Below are 24,379 nucleotides of genomic sequence, written 5' to 3' on the forward strand. Positions count from 1 at the left end.
ATTGAGTGTAATGGTTTATACTTGCAAATTTGTACTGGTATGTAGTGATGTAATCTTTGTTTTGACTATTTGCCACAGCCTAAGTGAAATGAAATGTTTTGGAACATCTTGATTTTGCTGTCTGACAAGTTTCCTCCAAGAGAAAGCAGACATGCATTCATCAGCAGGAAAAGAAAGGACTAAAGGGGAGAATGCACAACAGCAACCATTTAGAGTGTCAATGTCGTTCTGTTCATGCAGACTTGAGCAGGTACTCGTGGTCTATATCTGATTGCGAAGAGCAAAGATGCTGAAGTTCATTCAAAGTGCAAATTATCATAGGAGTTGAAGACAGCATTCTGTTTCATTTATTAATATTTTATGTTTAAGCATCTTGGGCTTTTGAATATTCTGTGTCTTCTGTCTGCACCTGTGATTCATATTCATGTAAAGTCCTATTGTTTAAATGGGTACATATAATTCTAAATCTCTTTGAAGTGATAACCTTTTAGAACTTTATAATTCGTTTCCATTTGAAAGATGTGCTTCAGATACTGTCCTGAACAGGAACACTTTCAAAAATCATGGATTTAATGAGGTCATCCTGACTTATTCCTTGCTATGTTATGGCACGTGTATGCCCTTGTAATTCTCTTATTAGCTCATTCATTCTGAAAGTTTAGCAATGATTTTTCAGATATGAGGCCAATGAAATTAAACCAATTTGTAGTTTGTGAAGTGTAGTCGAGCAAAGAGAAAGTATGTGCCAAAAATGAGTGTTATGAAATTTCTCTATAATTGTTTTGAAGAGGTTTCCTAGCAACAGAGTCCTTTCTGTAATGATTTTTTAAACACCTCATGCTCATAGAAAGCTTAAAAAATTATGCTCTAGCATGGACTCCGGATGTAGGAAATTCAGGTACATTATTTCCTTTAAAAGAAATGAGTGCAGAAAATAATATTTGAAGTGGAAAGTCATCCTAACAGTTAGTTATGGAGTATTTACAGCAGCTGTGTATAATGTCACCTGTCTTAAAGATGATTGGCAGTCTGCCCAGAAATAATAAAAGGGCATCCATTTCTAGGAGAAAGAAGGTATTACCAAGCTGGTGAAGGGATGCTACGATTTTGGTGCAGCAGCTGAACCTGTGGGAATTCAGTACTACTCTAACCATAGACCACCAGCACCCATTTCGACAGACCTAGGGCTTTATTCCCATATGAACTGACTTTTTCTTCTTTTTTTTTTTTTTTTCTCCTCATCATTTGCTTGTGAGCTTTTATTATCACTAAGCTTAGAAGTTCACAGTGGACTTGGAAACATCCTTCCAGTTCATGCCCCAAGGCCTTCACCAGCCTTCCTGAGATAAGCTTGCTGCTGCTCACCCCTTTGCTTCTGCTGTCTTCTTCCCATGGAAGCAGAGTTAACCTGATGATGAGGTTTTTCTGCTTTGGTTTGGTTTTACTCTAGTAAGTGGCATGCTGTTACGTAGGATACAGTCTATAGCATGCTTGAATTACTTTGAGTGCTTGATTTGTTAACCTGGCAACTGGGAAATTTGGAAGAATTCTCCAAAAATATTAGTTTAAAGGAAATGTATATGCATAATTTCTTGTCCTGTAGTTGTGGTCAACAATGTGCTTAAATAAAGCCACAAAACAAAACCTGTGTTTCACTCCAGGAAGGGTGATACACACTCTACCCTAAAATTCAGAGAACAGTTTCATTAATTACAAAATTATGTATCTTGGGAGAGTCTCTGGTGAACCATTGACTCTCCTACCTTGAATTATGGCTGCACTAATTGCCACTCAGCTGTCCTTGCTAATTTGCAGTTAAGCCTAGTTTCTGATGTGGTTTGCTTTGGGTTTTGGGTTTTTTTTTTTTCCTTGCCAAGCAGTGCGTTAAAGCAAAACCACTTTTACCCTGATCTTCTACACATGGATGCAAAACATACTTCAGTGTGATCTGAGTTAAGCTTGACCACAGAGAGCAATTTTGCACTGTGCTTGTGAAGTTAATAAACTTCAGGTGCCACAATGTTGTGGAATGGGTGTTAAAAGCAACCAGCTTCTACTGAGCATTTCCCTCCAAGGCAAAAGTCAAGGGACGGCGAGAAGATGCCTTCCAGTTGACGAGAGCCCTAACAATCCTACCAGAGCACAAGCTGCTCTTCTCCTAGGTCAGCGCAGATCTTTGCAGCTATTTCTGGATATGGCTCTGAGACAAGAGAGGAACTGTAAGGGTCGAGAGCATCAGTTGTGCTCCTGCCGGCAGCATCTTCTGTCGCTCAGTGCTGAAGGCTGCAGCTCCACCGAAAGCGGTTGGCAGGAAGCAGAGCACGCTTGGAGGAGCCTCCTGTGCCAAGATGTGATTCTTTCTTTTGAGGTTTGGCTAGAGATGCAACTCCTGGAGGGCAGTTCTGCTGACGTGGCGAATACCAAACTGCTATTCAAAGCTGAACAGCTGATATAAATTGAAGATGAGAGCACAGCGCTTTGCAGAATCCATGTGCTTAGCTCTCTAAGCTGTTTTTGAGGAGATAAGAAAACAGAGAAAGACTGAAGATGCCACTTCCACTAAGCTATACGTCTGTATCTTTTAGAATTAAAACTAAAGACTGTAAAAGGCCCACAAGACCTGGTAAATGTGCATTTGGAAATTTGAAAGGGCAGCACCCTCTCCATAATTCCTAACTGGCTTTGAAGCTGAGCACTGCTGTATTATTTCTGTGATTAATGAGAACAGCTAAAGCCTAATAACATTATGGAACACAGTCATATCTCTCACAGGCTTCCTTTCAGACAACTGAACAGTTATTTACAGCTACTGTTAAAAATTCATTTCACAAGTCAGGCTCTGAATAGAGATAGAAAAGTTAGGAATTTGTATTTTACTGGAACTGTGCGGAAGCAAAAATTCCTTAGGAAGGCCAGTTTTCAGTTTGGCTTCAAGAGAATATAGTAACTTGGTTTGTTGTGCTGTCTTCCTGATTTTTAACTCTGAACAATTTCTGAATTTATAAACATCAGGCGATTCCTTGTCATACGTTTCATTTGACCAAGACCCGCTCCCCATAGGGAGAATCAAAACAACTACCTTAACTTCAAAGTTACTGTTATTCAAAGTGGTGCCTTTGAAACTGTTTTGACATTTGGCTGCACACCCAGGTGCTGTGTTTTACAGCCTAAGCCAGTACATTTACATATAAGGCAAAAGAAGAGCTGATAATCAGATGTAGTTGGAAAAATTCCAATAAAACAAGTTTTGCAAATTGTCTGCTCCGGCACACTTCTGCCTGCCTCTGAAGGATCCGCAGCACCTGAACATTGTTGCTCTGTGGGCAGTGCTGGCACCTTATGCCCCAAGACACTCGACTGTTTATCATAGGGAGGGAAAGGGACAAAATCAGCCCCCGAGTCTGCAAACATCCCCCCACCTGGAGGGATGGAGCGAAGAGCTTTGGGGGTCCTTGCTGAGGATCCTTCACCTGCATATGAAGATATTTGTGGGGTTTTCTTGGGAGGGGCAGACTGGGACAAAAGCTGAAATGGCAGGTGTTTGGCATAATTAAGAAGTTTTCAGGTTATTGTTGTCCTTTTTTTTTTTTTTTAATTTTAAAGGGTTGTGGGGGTTGTTTTGCGCCTGGCACTGTGTTAGTCTTCCTGGAAGGGCACCGTGGCTGAGAGCTGCTGGGTGTTCCCTACATCTTGCTGTGAATATACAGTGGCATTTTTGAATACAAATACTGATAAAAATAGTAATTACAAATAATTAGAAAAGTCTTTTTCTAGGAATTACTGACTATCCACCTACAGGAGCAGAGTAATGTTGCACACGAGGACTGAATAGAGCATGATCATACAATGTATATGTGTACCTACATGCATGCTAACAGCTCTTTCCTGATCTGTGTGACATCTATAAGAGGATAGAAAGTGGGTTTTTTTACAGCCCTACCAGGCTACTAACCCTTGCTTTTAACTCTAAATGGTTATTGGAATTAGGGAGAAATGTACCACTTAACTGCAGTGCAGGCATGACTGTGTATTCAGGGTGACTTACTTCTGACTGACTTCAGGCTGATGTGTTTTTTAGCAGTGATCATGCAATTTGGGGCATACTGCTTCATCTCTTTTTAAAATCCTGATAAAACTTTAATTGTCCTGTTATCCTCCCACATGTTTTTCTCTCTAGCAGTTCTTAGGGATGGAAATGTACTTGCTACAAAAGTCAAAGGTGAATAAACCAGGAAGGGTGTATGCAAATTTTTTCATTTGGGTCTGTTTCATATTTGTTATGTCTTGTGTTTCCTGAGATCTTTTTATTTATTAAGGGATTTTTTTGTACTGGTGAGCATAAGAGATGATCAACAAGAATGCCCTCTTTTTCTGGCTTTTGAAGAATTTCCACCATAGAGAGGAGAAGGAAAAGAAAATAAGGAATTTAGCGTGTCCAGCAGGGACAGGGAAGGGATCTTACCCCTGGACTCGGCACTGGTGAGGCCGCTCCTCGATGACTGGGTTCAGTTTTGGGCCCCTCACTCCAAAAAGGCCATTGAATGACTCGAGCGTGTCCAGAGAAGGGCAACGGAGCTGGTGCAGGGTCTGGAGCACAGGTCTGATGGGGAGCGGCTGAGGGAACTGGGGGGGTTTAGTCTGGAGAAGAGGAGGCTGAGGGGAGACCTCATCGCCCTCTACAACTCCCTGAAAGGAGGGTGCAAAGAGGGGGGAGGAGTCTCTTGAGCCAAGGAACAAGCGCCAGGACAAGAGGGAATGGCCTCAAGCTGTGCCAGGGCAGGGTCAGACTGGCTCTTAGGAAGTATTTCTTTGCAGAAGGGGTTGTTGGGCGTTGGAATGGGCTGCCCAGGGAGGTGGTGGAGTCCCCATCCCTGGAGGGGTTGAAGAGTCGGGTTGACCCAGCGCTGAGGGATCTGGTGGAGTTGAGAACGGTCAGTGTGAGGTTCATGGTTGGACTGGATGATCTTCAAGGTCTTTTCCAACCTAGAGGATTCTGTGATTCTGTGAATAATGTACTTTTTTTGGCCCTAAGCATTATGCAGTAGGAATTGCCTCAGCTTCTGCTAAACATGGTATTTTACCTTTCTGGTGAACAGCAGTAGTTCTTAATGTGTATGCAGCATCCCAGCATGAGGCTCAACAGAAGCAAACCACTTGTGGCAACAGGAACACCATGGCAACCTCATCTTGTGTCTCAGTGGTGGTAACACATCAAAGTTGTTGTGACCTCTCTCTTGGAGAGCCTGGAAAGATAACTGTGTTTCTAGTTAATGGTAGCTGTTTGGGTGGTTTGGTTTTTTTTGATCTTGGACTCTGGTTTTATTTTATATTTCTCTCTAAACTGTGCATCTACCAAAATAGGAAAATTAGAATATTTTCCTTTGTTTCTATTAATAAATGCTGGCATGAAAACTTCAAGGGGGGTTATGTTTACATAGAGTATGTAGGAGTGATAACACGAGAGCAATCTTGAATTACAACATCAAACCTAAGGGCAAAGACACGGGAAGTTCAAATAAGTGCCAAGACTTATCGTCTACTCAATTTACTGGCCGTTTTATGTGTTTCATGTTGCTCCAAGCTAGGATGATGTGGAAGAGAGCAGAAAGTCCCAGCATCTATAAAATCTTCAGATTGGTATCTGATGTTACTCTCCCTGCCTTTCAATCTAATGCCTAGTGTGGTGCACAGTATGAATCCATTCCTTTCCCAACCAGTAAATTGATCAAATGGGCATAAGCAGCGTTCCTGAACTTTTTTTTGATTTGTGAAAATTAAGATATATACATCTATATATTCTTTCTACCTCTTGATTTTGGCAGTCATTCGTAGACTAACTTAGGAGTAGTCTTTGGCCACATTCTAGGGCATCTGGATCAGTGGCAGCGAACCAGGAAAGAGATGTCATGAAAGAAGATGCTAATTCGATAGTCACAGGAACATCCTTATTGTAAGATATGCAAAGAGTGATTTCCAGCAGGGAAGCTGCCTCTTTCCTGGCTGGTCCTTCAGAGCCGTTGATTTTGCAGATCAAAGGCGATCTCTACCTAGAGTTTTATTGTCATTAATGTGCAGGATGTGCACGTAACACATCTAGCTGCTGGAGATGGTAAGAAATGACCTGTTTCAGTCACCTATCATGTCTGCCCATCAGCTGGAAGGGAAAATGAATGATTGCTTTTTTAAACTTGAGAGCTAAAGTAAGTTACTCTCCATAGCAGCTGGAGTACCTCTGACAGATAAAGCCTAAAAAGCAGCCAGACAGGGACAGCTGGAGGCATTTGTTGAATGCTGGTTTAAGATGTTTCATAGCGATGTCATAGAAGAGTTGGAGGCTTAGTTAGAAGTTGTTAACAAGTTGTAAACCTTGCTTAAAAATAACTCTTATTGTGACTGCCTAATTCTCCCTGTCCAGGTACAAGTATTTCATGGTATCTGAGAAATGGAAGGAATTCTGCTGTGATTGGCTTTTTATGTAATGCCATATTTTTCATAAATGAGATTTACAGAAAGTTTTTCCTTTGCTCCCCCTTCCCCCCAGTGTCCTAAACCAAGTGGAAGCCTATGTATTGTAGATTGCTAGTTTGTGGCTCTTTTTATCGAATAGCAAATATTAAACAGATTTTTAATTTCTATATATGTTTCCCTGCTAGCAAAAGAAGATTACAAATGCATGATATTTACAGGTTTGATTTTTTTTTCCCAAGTAGCTATTCTGAAAGCTCATTTCGATACTGTGTCACACTGGGTGTGTCAAATAGGTGCACACAATTCATTACAAAAGCTGCCATACAGATATCATTGTTCCTGCTATAAGCTGTTAAGTAGAGCTAATTGGAATGTATTTTCTTCCAGATACGCATGCTTTCACTGTCAAAACTTCCTTCCAGCTACTGCTTTAAACAGTTGGGCTCTTCTGGTCAAGAACGGTCTTTCTGCTTTATGTTGGTGCAGACTTAAGTGATGGATTCTGGGCCCATGGCTGCAACTTAGCAATGAGAATTGGAAAATAGGGTTTTTAATCAGCTTTCTGCACCAAACAGATAAACTTTGTGAAACAGGTTAACAGAATGAAAAACACTCTTTCTCTGAAGAAAAACGGGTTTTCATTTTCTGCCAGCCATAATGCCATCTCCTTTGGTTTTGGATTTGTGTGTATTCTTAGCTGGGCTGAGAACTTCACCTTTTCACCCCGGAAGGGATAGTTTCACTCCTGTAAATGTGTCTATAAAGAAATCACAGTCCTAAATCACCTTGATTCATAGTGACCTCCATTTGTTAGGTACCGAAGCCCAAATGGACACAGTACACCAAACTGTTAGAAGGGAAGCTTCTTAAATCACTGAGAAAATTATTAGCACCAATTCCTTTTAAGTTGTTTCTCTTTCCTCCAAGAGGAGGCTACAAGTTAAAGGTCTTCCTTGGGAAAAAGCACATTTATGCTTAATGAATACTTAGTGTGCTTAGCTGCCCTATCTTTCCATTGTTTTCTTTGTCCTTTTTTCTTAAAATACTGGTAGATACATGTTTGTATAAATACTCTCCCTGCCAACTATTTTTCTTCTTCCTCTCCCACTGGATGAATCTACTGGTAAGACTAATTAAGAATGAAGGTTGCAGGCTGTGTAAGGTGGGGGAAACTATATATCCTGTATCAGATATCTATAATATATTCTTCCATCTTTTTTCTTCCTCCTGGTGTCAGACAACAGCAATAACAAAGTGATAAACCCTTCATCTTGTCATCCTCCACCCTTCCATACGCATCACTTTGTTATGTATGGTCTTACCACTCTATCCCTCTATCAGCTGCTATCATCACACCCATTATATCAGCCTCAGAATGTTAATCTGCAGCTTTGATATTGTTGTATTGGTTGCTTGCATCTTTCCACGGCACAGTGCTTTCCTTTTGAACAGTGCATGTCATGGGGTTGTGCTTCAGTACAGAGGCATGCTAGCATAGATGAAGATTATAGCAGTTCCTTGAGGCAGGAGCCTCAAGGTAGCTCTTGTAACAGCAACCATCAGCCTCATATGATGGAGTGGTTTGTTATCCTGCTTTTCCACAAAGGGAGAAAGTGATCTAGATGTAGCTATCGGGAAGAAACTGCTCATCCTTGCACCCCAGCAAGACAGGCTATCATAATTGGGCTGTGTGCTATAAACTCTACGTTACAAAGACACTGATGCATGGATTCAGTCCACCCATCTTGGGATTGCTTGGAAAAAAATTGCCTTTCTGTCTATCCACTTTTTGTGGGTGCAGCAGCAGCACACGCCCATAATAAGGCAAAGTTCCTAACATAATTCAGGGCACTTGTGAAACACTGGAGGATGTAACAAATACTGTAAGATACGTGCAGACCAAACAAGTTTCATAGACTTCGTGTGAGGCCTGGAGTACTGTCTGTGCTCACTAGTACTTTTCAGGGCAGTGCTGCAATAATCCTCTTGCTCCATGTTTCCACATGCAATGTGAAGGGTTCAACTTGATCCAGTATTTTCTTACCAGCATGATGACATGGTGAAGCAACGCAACTAGGGAACCTGTTTCCAGCATTTTCTTCTTCCTACAGCCTCCTGTGGCAATACTCCTTTTGTTACTGTACCTAGGCTGCGGAGGCCAAGTGAGGAAAAGGGTGTTGGGAGACCTGTATTCTGATGGTCTATAGCCAGCCAACCACTTTGCTCAGCAGATGCTTCCCAGATGTTGAGAGCAGGTACTTTGCCTTTCAGCTGGATACACCAGAAATTAGTTTCTCCTCTGGTGTGCTAAACCACTGGCCACAGTGTACAAGTCAAAATGAGTGCCCGTGGATAGGTAGCTGTAACATTTTACCTCATTCCGGTGGAGATGAGTCTCATCCTCCTTTTGTCTGATTATTACTTCAGAAAATTGGTTATGTTCTGTACTTAACAGGTTCAGTTTCTGTCCCTCTATGTTTTCCTTCCACCTACTCTCTCCATCCTTTTCGCATCTAGCAGGCATGATTGCCATCACTGCCATTTCTTTGCTGAAGGCTTTGAGAATATTGCCTTGGCTAATAAAACCTGTTAAACATGGCCAAGACCACCTGGAGCCTCTCAGGTGGCTGTGAACTGGATTTTCCCACCTCCCTGCTTTTGGGAGTGCAGCACAGAAGCGTTTGCATAAGGTCAGCAGAGGCTCTTCTGTGTGGGACTCTGCTGCAGACCATACTGGGAGCATCCTCATGTTGCATGAATGAGGCTGTCTTTACCCATGGAGACCACCTAGTCTGTGCAACTATGCCCATATCACAGAATAGTCTAGGTTGGAAAAGACCTTGAAGATCATCCAGTCCAACCATCAGCCTAACATTGACAGTTCCCAACTACATCAGATCCCTCAGCGCTGGGTCAACCCGACTCTTCAACCCCTCCAGGGATGGGGACTCCACCACCTCCCTGGGCAGCCCATTCCAACGCCTGACTACCCGTTCTGTAAAGAAATACTTCCTAAGAACCAGTCTAACCCTGCCCTGGTACAACTTGAGGCCATTCCCTCTTGTCCTATCCCTTATTACTTGATTAAAGAGGCTCATCCCCAGCTCTCTGCACCCTCCTTTCAGGGAGCTGTAGAGGGCGATGAGGTCTCCCCTCAGCCTCCTCTTCTCCATATAAATAAAGTAACATAACCAGTCACTCTTGGCATGTTGTTAGAGGGGCTGGGTGACGGGCAGGGGTGTAAAACTTTTGCCAGCAAAGTTGGGTGCAACTGGTGGCAATTTAGTCACTATGTAAATACATGTTGGAGAATCCTCATGTGTGTTTGGTGAGTGTTCTCTTTATAGATCAGTCATTTCGGAGATAATCAGCAGTCATTTCTCAGTCAATTCTAAGAAGGAAAGGTTTCTGGGTTTCAGATAATTGAGCACAAGGCGTTAACAGGCAAGGAAGGTTCAGGTGAGTTGTGCCATCACGGCTTTCACATCAGACCAACAAAGCGTGCAGCTGGGTGTACAGGAGCAGAAAAGTGCCTATAGCCACCTGTGCAACAGGAGATAGACTGATGCCATGTTAATAATACTTAAGGATATATCCTTGGAGTCAAGATTAACAGAGCTTTATTAAAATTATTGCATTTTTGCATGTAGCCACGATCTTAAACTAGAGTTGAAGGCACATATATAATATAAGCCTATTATTTCAAGAAGCTAAAATGGCAGAAGCAATAGTATACAGTTTTTACATTTTCTGTTGGCTAAAGGAATGTTTCATTAACACAGGAGATACAGAAAGGGAGAGTCTCTGCTCTTATTAGCATTTTTCAAAGATTGCAGCTCATTATAGCATGTCTATTAAATGTCCTCCACCTTGCTACACCACAATACTTCCACGGGAAGATAACAACAGCCTGGAGATAAATAGAGAGGCTGAATTCCTATGTGGATGAGCTGGGAGAAGCCAGAGCCCAAGCAGTTCTTTCATGTTTTGATTTTCATGCCCATCTGGGGAGGAGGAGAGAACACAATGCAACTCAGATGTGGATGGCTGTGGTGCAGGCTGGAAATGTTTCCATCCCTTGTTCTGGGCCAGTACACCCCGTTTTGCTCCTGATAATGTCTGTGTGTGCACATGGGAGCTGGGCAGAACGAAAAGGAGTTACTTCTATAAGTCCTCTTGTTCTTTTCCTTTTCTAAGCAAGCATTAGGGTGGTTTTCTGCTGTATTTTAAAACATGAAAGAAAATGGCTCATCTCTGGGCAGTTTGTACAGATGAAGGTGCAGTTGTTGGATGACTCTTTGCTGCTCTTGCTAAAGAATTCGGGCTAATCCATGTTCAGATCAGTGCTAGCTCTGAAAAATCAGTGAGGAAAAATCACTGGCCTATGAATTTGAGGAGGAAAACTGTTCTGGTTAAAATAAACTGTTCAGATTGCTGCCCCACCTCCCCCAGGAAATAAACAAAAGTGATAAATGTTAAAGCAAAGCTGTTTCATTTTTAAATTTTAGGTAAAATATTTAGGCTCTTTTACCCCAAAATTCCATGAAATTGATACCAAAACTGTCATAACTCTAAAATCATTGACATCACCGAGATCTTCATTTTTCACCAAGAAGCTTTCAGCAAAAAGTTTTTGTTTACCTCTAATAGCACTTTCCTATCAACTTCAGTAAAAAATAGGGTAAAAGTCAGTAGATGCATCAGCTTACTCTTACATTTAAGGTGCTTGAGATCCGTGCCAATGATGCCTTTTGAAGGTGTGTGTATATTGTGCTGTCTGCAACACATCGTGTCTGACAGTTAATGTACTACGAGGAAACAACACTGCATGAGCAGCCCGCTTCACACAATGAAGGTGTATTCTGATGAGCGCATCAGGGGCTAAATCTGGCATGGAAAGGCTGAAGACTAGGGGGTGTATCTCCGTGTTGCAGCCCTTCATCTGCCGCATCTGCCCGTCCCTAGTAGTCCCTCAGGGGCCTCTTCCAACACAACATTTTAGGATTATCTGCTTAGTAAGATCTTCCTTCTCCCTAGCCTTTGAGAGTCTTCATCACTCTGGAGTACTTAACCTACAGCACATAATTAAGATATTTTTGAGAATATCTGTTTATTTTACAGAGATTGCAATGACAATTTAGATGCTTGTCTGTCTTGGCTTTGCAAGTGAAATTGTGTCTCTCTGAGATCCGCTCTGTAATCTACTCTGGTTTGCTTCAGTTTCTGCTTGAGGAGCAGATACCTAGTGTTGTGGGAGCATCACAGGTTGGTCTGTCTACCTTCCACACTGGGACAATGCCATAGCTGCCCTAGTAAATCCATCATCCAGGTTTTGCTTTAAATCAAGCCTGTAGACCAGATTCATCCCAGCAGATGACAAGGAGCACCAATTCTGTACTTCAGTCAGCTCTCAGAAAATTCTTCTCACCTTAGGAAAATGTCCTATATAGCCAGTCAGCTGTTTTTGAAACATAGTCCTAACCCTCAGGGCTGGAAACATGTTTGTCTGCCAACTGAGAATCAGACCATATGCTCACTCCCTGCACCTGAGTGATGTTTCATTACAGAGTGCATCACAGCTGTCTTCCTGCTCCTACACCCTTTTTCTTGCAAAACTTCATTATATCTTCATCTTCCCCTCCCTTTTGCTTGGGATCCCTCCTGCTTTATTTGCAGAAGGGCACCAGTTCCTGAGAGCAGTCTGTTAAAGTTCTGTATGGACTGATCTAGGAAAAAGATCCTAGTTCAGTTTTGGTAAAGTATTGGTTTGGAATGGTTAAAGCACTCTAATTTCTGCAGCTAAAATCAGGTCATATCCATCTAGGTTTGACTCAATAGTTAAGATACCTGTTTTCAGGTGAATCAATCTGAGGAGAGCCCTCATCGTGAGGTCTGACCTGTAGTGACAAGGTTTAACATCCCTGTCACCATGCCCTCGGTATGACAGTAAATAGACATTATCTTGGGCTTAATGCCCTGACACCACTCACACTGCTGGTAACTGGAATGCAGCCTTCAGAATGGGAAAACTCCCCTTAAATATCTATCCCAGAAATGAAACAAAACGTCTACCTTTCATTTTGTGATGAGAAAATCACCAAAATTCTGATAGTTTTACCTAAAAATACCATAAACTTTGACAAAGGTAATGGGCAGGTTTTCCAACATCCTCTAAATACCAAGAACACTGAGTAAAACTGGGTTGTTTGAAAATCCCTTCTAGATGTTATTATAATTGCATCTTTTCTCCCAGCTATGTTTCTCCTAACTGAGCTTCATTTGTTTTCCTTGTGAGAATATTTCATTCCCATCCCATTGCCACTGCAAACATTGGTACCCTTATGGAAAGACTTCTTAGTGGGCACAGTTTACCCGGGTAGTTACATGCTTTTCCTCATCAGCACATTTGCTGGATTCAAATAAAACTGTGACTAAGCAAAAAGAACTTTTGTTATTTAAACTTTCTCTGAATTGCTGACAAAATCTATCCTGACAATGCAAAGAGGAGGTAACATCGCCACCACACCACCACCCCTAATTTGCTTGACAAACTCCTGGTAGAATCTGACAAGATTTTGTCGTGTGTGTGTGTGTGTGTCTTGGGGTTTTTTAACTATCTTTGAGAAAATTTGCTCTTTGGTGTTGCTGGTGAATAGGGTGTGCTGACATTCAACAGGTAGACCTAGGAAATGACGGAGGCACGGAGTTCATTTTGACACCTTCATCAGGTAACATAGTTTCATCCAGCTAAAGTATGGTTTGAATAAAATAAGAAATAAAAATTACGGATCTTCCTGGTCAGGAAGAGAAATCATCTCCCTGTTGCAAAGACCAATTTCCCTGAATGTAAAATAGTCAAAATATTGACGTGCTGCCCACAGCTCTTGAGTCTTTTGCAGCCTGAAAAGTTGCACGCACATATTCACATTTACGTTCTCTCTCTCAAATCATGTCTGTTCTGTTTTTGTGCCGTGATATTTTTCACGCAGATCCAAAATGACTGTCCGTGTGTCCAAATCCATTGCTCTGCTTGACTTCAGGAGGATCAGTTTGCTCCAGGTCTGTTACTTTTGTGACACGTGCTGGCGGAGGTGCTCTCCGTCTCTTGTGCAAGGAGATTGTTGTTAGATCAAGATGAAAATAATAAAAGACAGCTAAGAGGTGATGTCAGTTAAGGGTATGTCTGTGCTGCACAATGGCGTGCCATGCGAAGGGACGTCACTGGGCTGGTTCTTCTGTCTGTGTCACAGAGCGCCGTGGGACGTTAGGAGCTTAGATCTGCAAAGGTACATTCAAAAATGTCAGCTGGCAGCGCTGCATGTGGGTTACGGGAGCAAAGTTAATTAAGAAAGGAGCAGCACTGCCTGGAGCTGATTTTATCACTCCCAGTTCTGGAAGCAGCTTGGTCACAGCTAGACCAGGGCATTGCTGCAGTCCTCTGCTGCAAGGAGCAGGTCTGCTTCGTGGTCATTTCAGTGGGATGTAGCCATCGTTCTTGGCTTGGCTGGTGGTTCAGGTGCTACAAATGAAAGGGTTTGTAAACACAGCTCTACAGAAAGCCAACTGTTTTGCTTTGGTGAGTGGATCGTGTCTTTAGAGTACTGGCTATATTGTGATAGCCTTTGGGCTTTTTTGCTGTTTTGTGGGGAGAAAGGATTGTCTTTCGGGGTTGGTTTGTTGTTTTCTTACACTGGTGGGTTTTTTTTTTCTTAAAAAAAACCAAAGGATCTGTTTTTAGTGCGTAACAGAAGAGCATTGTGTGAAGAGTGCTGTTAAGGATGGTCGATGTGGAATGACGTGTGCTGGTTATATTTTATTGTTTTGAAAACAAACATCCCCCTCCTTTCTAGCTGCAATCTGCTGATTCAGTTGAAGAAGCAAGGTCAGCTTTCATCCCTCTTCTCTGTTCCTTTCTTCCTATATTCCAGAAATATTTTAGAATATTATTTGTTCACTGCCAGAGATCTCCATGCTTTCCTTCTTAGCTCTGCAGTCACGCAGATCTCCTGGGTCCTTCCTGCTACTTCTGCTCCACACCCCACTGCGTTTTGAGCTGGGGCAGATAAAAAAGCCTAATAGCTGGGAAAGAAGGAGGAAGGTTATAGGTAGGGGGAGGGAGGCAGAGTTACCAGCATCAAGAGGGCAGATTGAATGGCTGCATTTCTATTTGCATGAAAGATTTTAAAACTGGCCAGTGACCCAATGGTTAACATGATGGTTGCTCACATGCAGTTAAACGGGACTTGCCGTACCTCGCGTGTGAGGGACCGCAGCTGATTCACTGCAGAGAATCACAGCAATTCAGCTGCTTTCGGTGACATGAGATTTCTGAAGAGCACAGCTGGTGCTCGGCAAAATGAGCACGTCTGCTGCATGAGAAGAGAGAGACGTTCACCAGCAGAAGACCACTTCAGAGTGGGTCGAGAGCCTTGCTGAAGAGAAGGAAGTAACACCTTCAATGCCACATGAGCTGTCTTGGGCAACAAAGATTTTAGGTAACCTCCCAATTAGACTGTTGCAACTGAAAACAGGCAAATCCACGCCTTTTTTTCCAAGGCTATTGCAAAAGACTGAAGAGGAGTTCATGGTGGCAACAAATGTCGGGTGGCTTGGAGATACGGTGTGAATCCTCGGTTCTGTTCAAAGGAGCAGTCCTTCACCACTGACTGCATCAGAGCCAGGATTTTTGTGTCTTTGTGTATTTCACCATCTGTTAATCTCAGGAAGGGACTGGAAGAGAAAGCATTGCAAATATTTTCAGTTACAGTTGAGTATTGTCCACAGGCAGATGTAAGATAAGACCATTTTTCTCTCATGAACTTCCTGGTCGTTCGCAGCTTTGGTGGCAGGTGATAGATGACAATGTAGCTGTTATGGCAGCCAGATAAATGAGCAAATTTGGAAAGCTGCCTTGCCTGAACAGATGTTCCTTTGCACAAACAAATTTGGAAAGCCCCTTTGAACAGATAGTACGACCAGATCACCATGTTTAATGGCTTTAACTTTCATGTCAGAGAAATCAACATTTCTGAGATGGAAAAAAGTACCTTTACTGTTCTGCTGTTCTAATTTAATCAGTGAGAAATATAGTAAGCACCCAATTATTAAATCAGTAAAAGTGACAGGCCTGTCATAGGATTTTATCCTATTTCTATCCCTTTCCAAGCACAGTAAGAGGATTATTTTAATAGGGTAATGATTATTTTATTTTGTAGTGATATTTGGAGTAGAGAAATTCAAAGAAAGATTAAGAATACATGTTCAGATGAAATGGTAAATATTGTACTGTTATGAAGTCAATTTTTTAAGCTTTCCAATGTTTGAAGTATTTCTTTAAAAGCAGTCGTGTCTGCATCCTGTCTATCTCTGAAAGTACTAATAAAAGTGATACCTCACTGGCTTAAACATGCTGTCACTGACCAAACCCTTGCAGTGAATCCTGACCAGCAGATCTCATCCCCTGCATCCCGAGGATGTCTGTGCGTGAGTGTAACCATTGCTGATGCGCACAGAGAGTCCTGAACTCGAAACCTCCCGTGTGTATTGCTGTCGGCGAATGTGCTTGCTAAACACCTGGCCTGTGGAGGAGTTCCTCTGTTGACTTAGGAATGGGGACAGAACTTTGTAACTCCTGTTGTTGCATTTCTACAAGCTTATATGGTAGATGCTAGGCTTGAGAATAGTGGAGCGAGGTCCAAATGATTTACTTAAGGATTAAATATTTATATCAGATTTTTCAGAGAAATCCCTACTTAACTGTTCCCGTATAAAACCTTAAATGAATCTGGCCATTAACAAAAAAGGTTCCCTTAATACTGCCAAAAGATTGAAACCAGTATTTTTAATATATACTTGATGACAGAAGAAAAGCCTGGTTTCTCCAGTCCTACCTTCAGTACACGTGTGAAGGCCACCTGAGGCTTTTCACAGATTCTGCCAGATGTGGTTATCCAGCAAATTCTCATTTCTAAATATATGCATTTCTGAACTCTGAATTACAAGAACCGTAAGCCTAGTCTTGGATTTGTTGGAGCGATGGACTCGGGAACATTCCTAGGCCTGCCTGGAGCTCAGCTCTGGATGGGGGACATGCCATGTGAGGGAGTTTGGGATCAGTGCCTCCAGAGCAGCTTCACAGGCAGTAAAAGTCAGGCTTTTCAGCCTTCTTGAGTTTCCAGGTGAATGCTGTTGAACTGCTCTTATTTTCTCTCTGTTATGTATCTCCCCACCTTGCAGCCAGCTCTCCTTATCCTTCCATGCTCCTTTCCCCCTCCACAGCCTTAATGTAGTATCAGGGATTCGTGCTGCAACGCGGAGTGATTTTCCCTCCCGATGCCTGGCTAAATTCATCCCATTCCTCACTGAAGAGAGAGGGGCAGCCTGAGAACAGGTTTGACGCTATGAGCGGGCTGAAGGAAACATCACTCTTTGCCTTAATGTTATTTTTTAGTATCTACAGATTTTTCTTTTGCCACTGCTAAGTTTGAGGAAATCTGTTTGTATACCAAGTATCTGGGAGTAAAAACAGCCTCCCTGAGTAGGAAGAGCTGCAGATCAATGTTATTTTAGATGTCTGTGTGTGTGTAATGCTGTTTGATTGTGGCATATTAACCAGAAGGACAGGTGAGGAAATCCTGTTTCAGATTATGATTATTCACAGAATCATCTCGGTTGGAAAGGACCTTGAAGATCATCCAGTCCAACCATTAACCTAGCACTGACAGTTCCCAACTACACCATATCCCTAAGTGCTATGTTGACCCTACTCTTCAACCCCTCCAGGGATGGGGACTCCACCCCTGCCCTGGGCAGCCCATTCCAACGCCCAACAACCCCTTCTGCAAAGAAATCCTTCCTAAGAGCCAGACTGACCCTGCCCTGGCGCAGCTTGAGGCCATTCCCTCTTGTCCTGGCTCTTGTTCCTTGGCTCAAGAGACTCATCCCCCCTCTCTGCACCCTCCTTTCAGGGAGTTGGAGAGGGCCATGAGGTCTCCCCTCAGCCTCCTCTTCTCCAGATTAAACCCCCCCAGTTCCCTCAGCCGCTCCCCATCAGACCTGTGCTCCAGACCCTGCACCATCTTCGTTGCCCTTCTCTGGACACACTCGAGTCATTCAATGGCCTTTTTGTAGTGAGGGGCCCAAAACTGAACACAGTAATCGAGGGGCAACCTCACCAATGCCGAGTCCAGGGGTAAGATCCCTTCCCTGTCCCTGCTGGCCATGCTAGTGCTGATACAAGCCAGGATGCCATTGGCTGAACACCAATCTCTGTTGCTACCTTTCTAAACTAAGCGTGTCTTTGGGGAAAGAATGGACAAACCAGTGCATACCCTGTCCAGCTGCACTGGCAATTGTGGTTATTTCACTTTCAGAGTTAGAAGTAGGGTACACAAGTCTCAGCCTCTGCAACTACAGAATTGTTGTACCTAATATTGGAAAGTCATGAGTCATGTTATCATCCTGTTCCTGTTTTCCTCCCTCCAAAGAGATCTAAAATGATAAGAAGCTGCGTGCTTAATGATGCCTTTTGAGCTTATTAACTTTGCAGGACAGGCTCTTTAACTGGTCTTTGTACAATTAGAAAATCAGTATTTCAAACGCACAGAAAAATGCTTTGTTTTCTGAAGACTCCTCAGAGGTCAATGACTTTACTTACCCTCCCTTAACCCCTGAGCTTCATTTAGTCCCCAACAAGCTCTGCCTGCATTCATTTTCCTCTTCCCTCCCTCTGTAGCCTTCTGCCCTCTCTATTCACAGCTCCGCAAACTACACAGCTGGTGTGTTAAACTGTCTGCCCTGTTAACACTTCCTTGTCCTCTGCTTCTCACTCCAGATTTGTTCCTCCTCCAGTTTACTCTGAAATCCCTCTGTAAAACCACATTTCTTGAACACCAGGCTCTTTTTTCGCCCAAAGGTTTCACACCACATCCTCCCCCCCCCCCCCCCCCAGTAGGATATTATCCTCAGTTTTTGTCCACAAGGGTTTTTTTTCTGCAGTATCATTCCTTACTGCTGCACATTCCTGCACATTCACAGATCCTGTCACTGTCTTCTGTCTGGGCTGTAAACATATAACAACAAGCCTGGATTTACAGTAACTGGAAAATGCATGTTAAGATTTTTACTAATAGGGCAGGTTCCATCCTCTTATAGAAGATGTAAGGGAATCAAAGCCCATTTGGCCTTTTGACCAAAGGTGGCCTCCTTCAGTCATATGTAGGAAAAAAAAAAAAAGGACACAGTGGGCATTTGGGATATGTATGGGAAGAAATAACAAGCTCCTTCCTTTATTAATATCACAAATAATAACAAAAAACACTGCCTAAATTCAGAGACATGTGAGGGGTCACTATGAGGGGTCAGTGTGGAGCTGATTCTACAGCCAGTTTTGGAAATTTTTATCTTTCCTGATCTCAAATATCTTCTGTGGATCCCATTTACAGCTGTAGTCTGGGAATAAAGATGTAGAGGAGCACATTTACTTTGACTACTATTTTGTATGATCTGATTTTATTAATTGCCATCAGAACTTTACCCAAAAATTCCTCAGCATCTTCAGCAGCTCCAGCAGCTGTTTTCATTTTCTCTGTTTTCTCTGAGCAGCAAAAAAAGGAGGATTTACTCCTTGGGTAGCAACTAAGAAATTGCTTTGCATATGTTTTGCAGAATTTTCTTGCTTTACAGTATTCCTACTAAATCAGAGGGAATGCACCCAAAACCATGTGCATCCTCGTTCCAGCCTGAATTACTAGGCACTGACTGGATCCTGCGGAAGAATTAAATTCACTGTAGCAGATCTTTTCTGCTCCATTTTCTCCCATTTGGTTTCCAGCTGTCTCCTGGATTATTTCTGTGTATCTTTGATCAGATTCCTTAATTTTCCAGTGTCTAAATCGAAATTAAGTACAACACTATTTTCCCACCTTACAATGAGCCAGAAACTGCTTTGCATTGCTTGGATTGAAATAGAGCAATATATGGGAGCAGTTAGTAAAAATCACAATCATTTTGTGGATTTGGCTTTGTGTAAGATTGTCCAGAAAGTGTGCAATGAATAGAATTAGAGCCCAGTTATTGTAGGATCTAGTCTAGCAGAGGCCATTCTTGAAGTAAAATCCCGTATCATAGGGTTAAATTAATTATTACAATGTATATTGTAATAAATACAGACAGCTATCTTGCACCTTTAACAGTTCTGAAAGTAGATGGACATACCTTCCTTAACTGTGAAATTCCTCAGAATACGTGGGAAAGTCAAATGGTGAAATTTTGAAGCTGTGGAGTGATATGAAATAGTTTTTATGTAAACCTCATTCCAGTGTATATGTCCTGTTGCACTTCTTAACCACAAAGATGCTTTTCGTGCATTTTAAGGTAATTTAATTAAAGTTTACCAAAGCTATTCACACTACCTGGAAACTCAGCTTCATAATTTATTGTGGTACCATTTCTCTGCAGTCTTCTTTTGCTGAGAATCCAAGAGTTCTGAATTTCAGCTATGCAGGTTTCCCGCTTTACAGCTTTTAAATGTTGCATCTTTTCTGGTTTGACTTTATGAAGAAAAGTAAAAATGAAAGGAAAAAAAAAAGGTCACGCTGATGACCCAGGAAGCAACATTTTATCGAAACTCCTATATAACTACCCCTGGGAATCCTCTAGGGAAGCAGCAGTTTGTTTATATTTATTTTTAAAGTGAAATATTACAGAGGTAAGGCAAAAAGCACTCAGGGAAGAAGAAAAGAGAGCTGCAAAAAAGGAGAGAGAAGCCCAGAGCAGCAGAAGTGTGATGACCAGTAGAAAGAGAACAACCGAGACAACTAGTAAATATTTCACAAAGCAAAGACAAAATATCTTATTTATCTTTTACTGGTGAGGAAAATATTCTCCCTTACAAAAACTTCTCAGGACTACTCAGAAAAAAACTTGCTGACCAATACCTTTTTGCTTTTGGTCTTTTTTTGACATTTTTTGACTAATCTTCAATTAAACCTTTTACTTATATAGTATTTGTCTGAAACTCTCATCCATCTCTAATCATCTCTCTGCTCTAGGTGGGACAAAAGTGATGCATTTCTTCTGTTAGCAGTTAGAGATCAGTTTTGCTGGCAGTTTTATTGTTAGTATTATCTTTATATAAAATATTGCCTTTCTGCCAAATCACATTTGTTCTTTTTTCGGCTTCAGTAAAAGATTTTTCCTTTTCAACATACATGTTCAGTGAGGAGCAATGGTCCTTCATTCCCAGTTCTTGGTGAGAAGCTGAGGCAGAACTGGGGAGACAAACTTCCTTGAATGCCATTTGGCTGAAACTGTCTTTCACAGGTCTGGGATGGTTTGTTGCCTCGAGGTCCTGGCTTCTTAGTTTGTGTACTCTTTCCTTCTCATTTTTTGGCCCTTTTTGGGCCAGTGTCAGTAACAGTATAGTAGTATAATGTAGTCACTCTGCCCATGCATCCGAGGCACCTCAGAGTTAAGGGCCAAATAGTTCTTGCTCCGCTTATATTGAGTGGGGAGAGAGAGGAATATCCAACAAGGAGAGGCAGAGTCTCTTTCCATCGGTTTTTGCTGTTGTCTTTTTTTGTATTTTGGGGGCTGTCCCCATTACTGACCTTGAGGGAGCAAGCAGAGCTATTGACACAGGCAGCCAGGAGAAGGAAGAGCACTGGCTGTGCATGCAAAGGAGCCACCTCTCATCCCAGCTTCCCACAGAAACCTGCACGGAAACATGGCTGGAGAAGTAATAGTACATTTTGGGTTATCTTCTGATAAAACAGCACTTCAGAAAGATGTAAAAATCTGCTCCCAGGATGAAAGGAGTTGAACAAACCAGCTCACAGGCTGTGGTTTCCAGAGAGTGAAGGCAAAGCCCTTCTCATTCTGAATCAACCTCCATGCTCGGACACTCCCTGATTTTAGTCATTCGGTAGCTATTTGGAGGCTTTCCTGATGCTGGAAAGATAAAAATGTTTCATTTGAGTTTTCACAAGTCTGTCATTAAGCAGGCAGTGTTCCCTTGATGAAGAAGAATTGTTTTCTGGGGAGCAGGTTGAGGCAGGGGACTAAGACATCTCAGGAAAGCCTCTCTGGCCAAAATAATTATTAGGCTCCATGGTAATCTATTGTCCAAACCCAGGATTTGTTGTACTAAGAAGCTAGGTGCACTAAGAAAAAATGTATAGAGAAGTTGCATAACTCCATGAAACTCTGTTTTTGAAGGTTTTTTTACTTCTTTCTGTAAAGAGTTCTTTATATAGCTTGGAAGAATTATCTGCAGTTATGTCCATCTATAATGTCTAAATTGTTTACACCTAAACTACAGGATAATTTGTATTGAGTTTTGGTTATTAATTATTTTCATCATCATCACAAGTGTTAATGAAGATTGTTTCCAAGGCCTGCATACAGGGATATTTGCCAGAGGTCTGCATACCATCTACAGCAAGCAAAACTGAATGCCAGCACAGCAAAGAAACTAATCTTCAGCTCCCCTTACCCCTTTCGTTTGTTTTCTTCTTTGTCTTTTTCAAAGGAAAAATGATATGAAATCTGGTTATAGCCATAGTAATCAATAATTATAGAAACAGAGAATGGTTTATCTTCCAGCTTTGGAAGTTTCTTTCTTCTTGCCCATCCTGAAGATGGTCTCAACATTTGCCTTTTACTGTCCATGGGTCTGTTCTCAGTCTCCATGACCTTCCCAAAATACTATTTTATTCTGATGAGACTGGCAGGTTCATTCAGCCCCCTTGGATGCATCCCATCCAGTCCCACAGAGCTATGTAGATCTGCTATGCTTGGGTTCCTCACTCCATTTTCTTCTACCAGGGGTAACACTTTGCTGCCCCAGACTCTGCCATGAAACACAGGCACTTGGGAGGTCAGAATCTGCAAGTAAAGGTTTGCTATCCAAATATCTGTGTAGGATCATCAGGACTTCAGTAATTAAGCAAGAAACAAAAGAATAAAGTGATGGAACCCCAGTTTCTCAGATCCCATGCATTAGGGTTTGGCATTTTTTGCAAATAACCTGAGTTATTCTCCTCAAACTGGACGAGACTAGCTGTTGCTTCATCAGATTTTTTGAAAGGTTGCCATTGCACTGGAATGTAATGGGTGAGTTACTGCAGTGCCTAAACAAATGAGAAGGAGAAGGTAGAAGGGGAAATGGGGAGACAAAAAAGAAAGGTAATTAGAAAAAGACCTCTTATGTTAGGTGTACTTTCCCATATTCTATAAAAATATGCAGTTTAAAATATTGTATTTTACATATAGACATTTCTGTGTGAAATTGATCTAAAGAAGCTTGCAAAATGGAGAATTTTATTTGACCATGAAGTTTCAGGAAACTGGTTTTAAAAGGCTTGTGAAGCTTTTTTTTTTTTTTTCCCACTTCCAAAGTGAAGACTTATAGCTTAATCTTCCTTTGCAGTTCTGGCTAATTTTACTTCAGTGATTGCACTAGGCCAGGAGAATGCAGTGCTCAGAGCATCTCCTGCCCTAGGATTCTCCAGTCTCTGTAACTTGTATGAATCTGCCATGAGAGAGGAGATGCCGCTCTGAGAGAATGAGCAGTGGATTTTATGAGCAGCCTAAAACAATTTTACTTCCTACGCAGGCACTCCAAAGAAGTTAAGGGTTGACAGTGGGTAGGAAAATGAAGTTCAGCTTTGCGACATGGTGGTGAGAGTGGGAGGAGGGATGAGAAAAAGACGGATGCAGCTCGGTAGTAACAGGGCAGGAGAAGTGCCCAAGCTACTGAGAGCAAGATGTGAAATGGAGCAAAGACGTTGTGATGTTTTCCTCCGAGGGACAGCTGTGATGCTCTGTCTCATCTATCTCATAACAGTCAGCAAACCAGAGAGTTTTTAAAGAACAGCTTAAGTAAAAGATTTGGCTGGGAAAGATATATGAGGAAAAATTTAATAGTAGAATACATAGCAAGCACTGATTGAGATGAAATGAGGAGGAGAAGTAACTAGAGCTGATTTAAAGCTCGGTATTTCCTTCCCTCAGGGGTTTCTGCTAACTTCAGCATTTATCTTTATGCTGGATAGGAATTGAAAAAAAAAAAAAAAAGTCTCATTTTTGTGCCAGAATGGAGGGTTATGAAAAATTTTGGTTTTCAAAAAGATGGTGTGGGGTTTTTTTTAAAGACCAATTCAGCATTATGTCTTCCTCCACTGCTTTTGATGAGTCCTGGGAGTGACAAGTCAGAGATGTCTTCATTGATCGCTATGAGCTGGGGTCACTGACCGAGCTATTTTGTCCTGGTGAATCACATTTATGTGCCTCCTGCTCTGCATCCAAAGAGCTCTAGCGGAGTGGAGGTCGCAGCATATGCCAGGATTTGCATGAGTGTGTGTCTCCTGGGAGATACAGTCCATCAAGAGGCCCAACTGATAGTGATAATGCGAGCAAGACCTACATGAGCTAGAACTGTCATTTGATGTAGTGGCAATACAGGTGGATGCAGTTCGATGTCAAAATGAGACAAGATTTGACAAAATGGCAGTTGATTCTGAGTGACCTTGGCTCCAAGAGAAACATTTTGCTTCAGTATTTTTGATGGAAAGAAATATAGATATTTCAGTAAAATGACTGAAAATATGTTTGTAAATTAAAGAGGAAAAAGAAAAAAAAAGAGATAAAATGACCCATCAGTTCCTAAACTGGCTTTTCCATGTAAATGTAACATCAGCAAAGTTATTGTATGTTGTGACATGGTGGAATATTTTGATATTGTATATAACAAGTTCAGGAAGCTGTGTGTGCTCTCAAAGGAAAATAGGTAGTTTACTGAAGCTTATTGAGATGGAAAGTAGGTTTTAGAGAGAGAGAAGCAGGACACTTATGCAACACTTAATAAAAAGTTCAGGTTTAATTCAGCTGTGTCACAAAGATCTCCAGATCA

At 41.9% G+C, this 24,379-nt stretch overlaps 1 protein-coding gene across 7 annotated transcripts in view; it reads left to right on the plus strand.

Annotated features, from left to right (window-relative positions):
* The window catches only part of FAR2 (fatty acyl-CoA reductase 2), a 156,731-nt gene that overhangs the window by 21,675 nt on the left and 110,677 nt on the right, over positions 1 to 24,379 (plus strand). The window contains exon 1 of one of the 7 annotated variants that reach the window (XM_074825691.1): positions 13,955 to 14,044. The exons of the other annotated variants lie outside the window; for them this stretch is intronic. The gene's annotated coding sequence lies outside the window, so the exon portion shown is untranslated. Of the gene's footprint in view, positions 1 to 13,954; positions 14,045 to 24,379 lie in introns of those variants that run through there. 7 annotated transcript variants of the gene reach the window in all.

Source organism: Strix aluco, chromosome 5 (genome assembly GCF_031877795.1).
Source record: "Strix aluco isolate bStrAlu1 chromosome 5, bStrAlu1.hap1, whole genome shotgun sequence".
NCBI classification, from domain to species: Eukaryota; Metazoa; Chordata; class Aves; order Strigiformes; family Strigidae; genus Strix; species Strix aluco.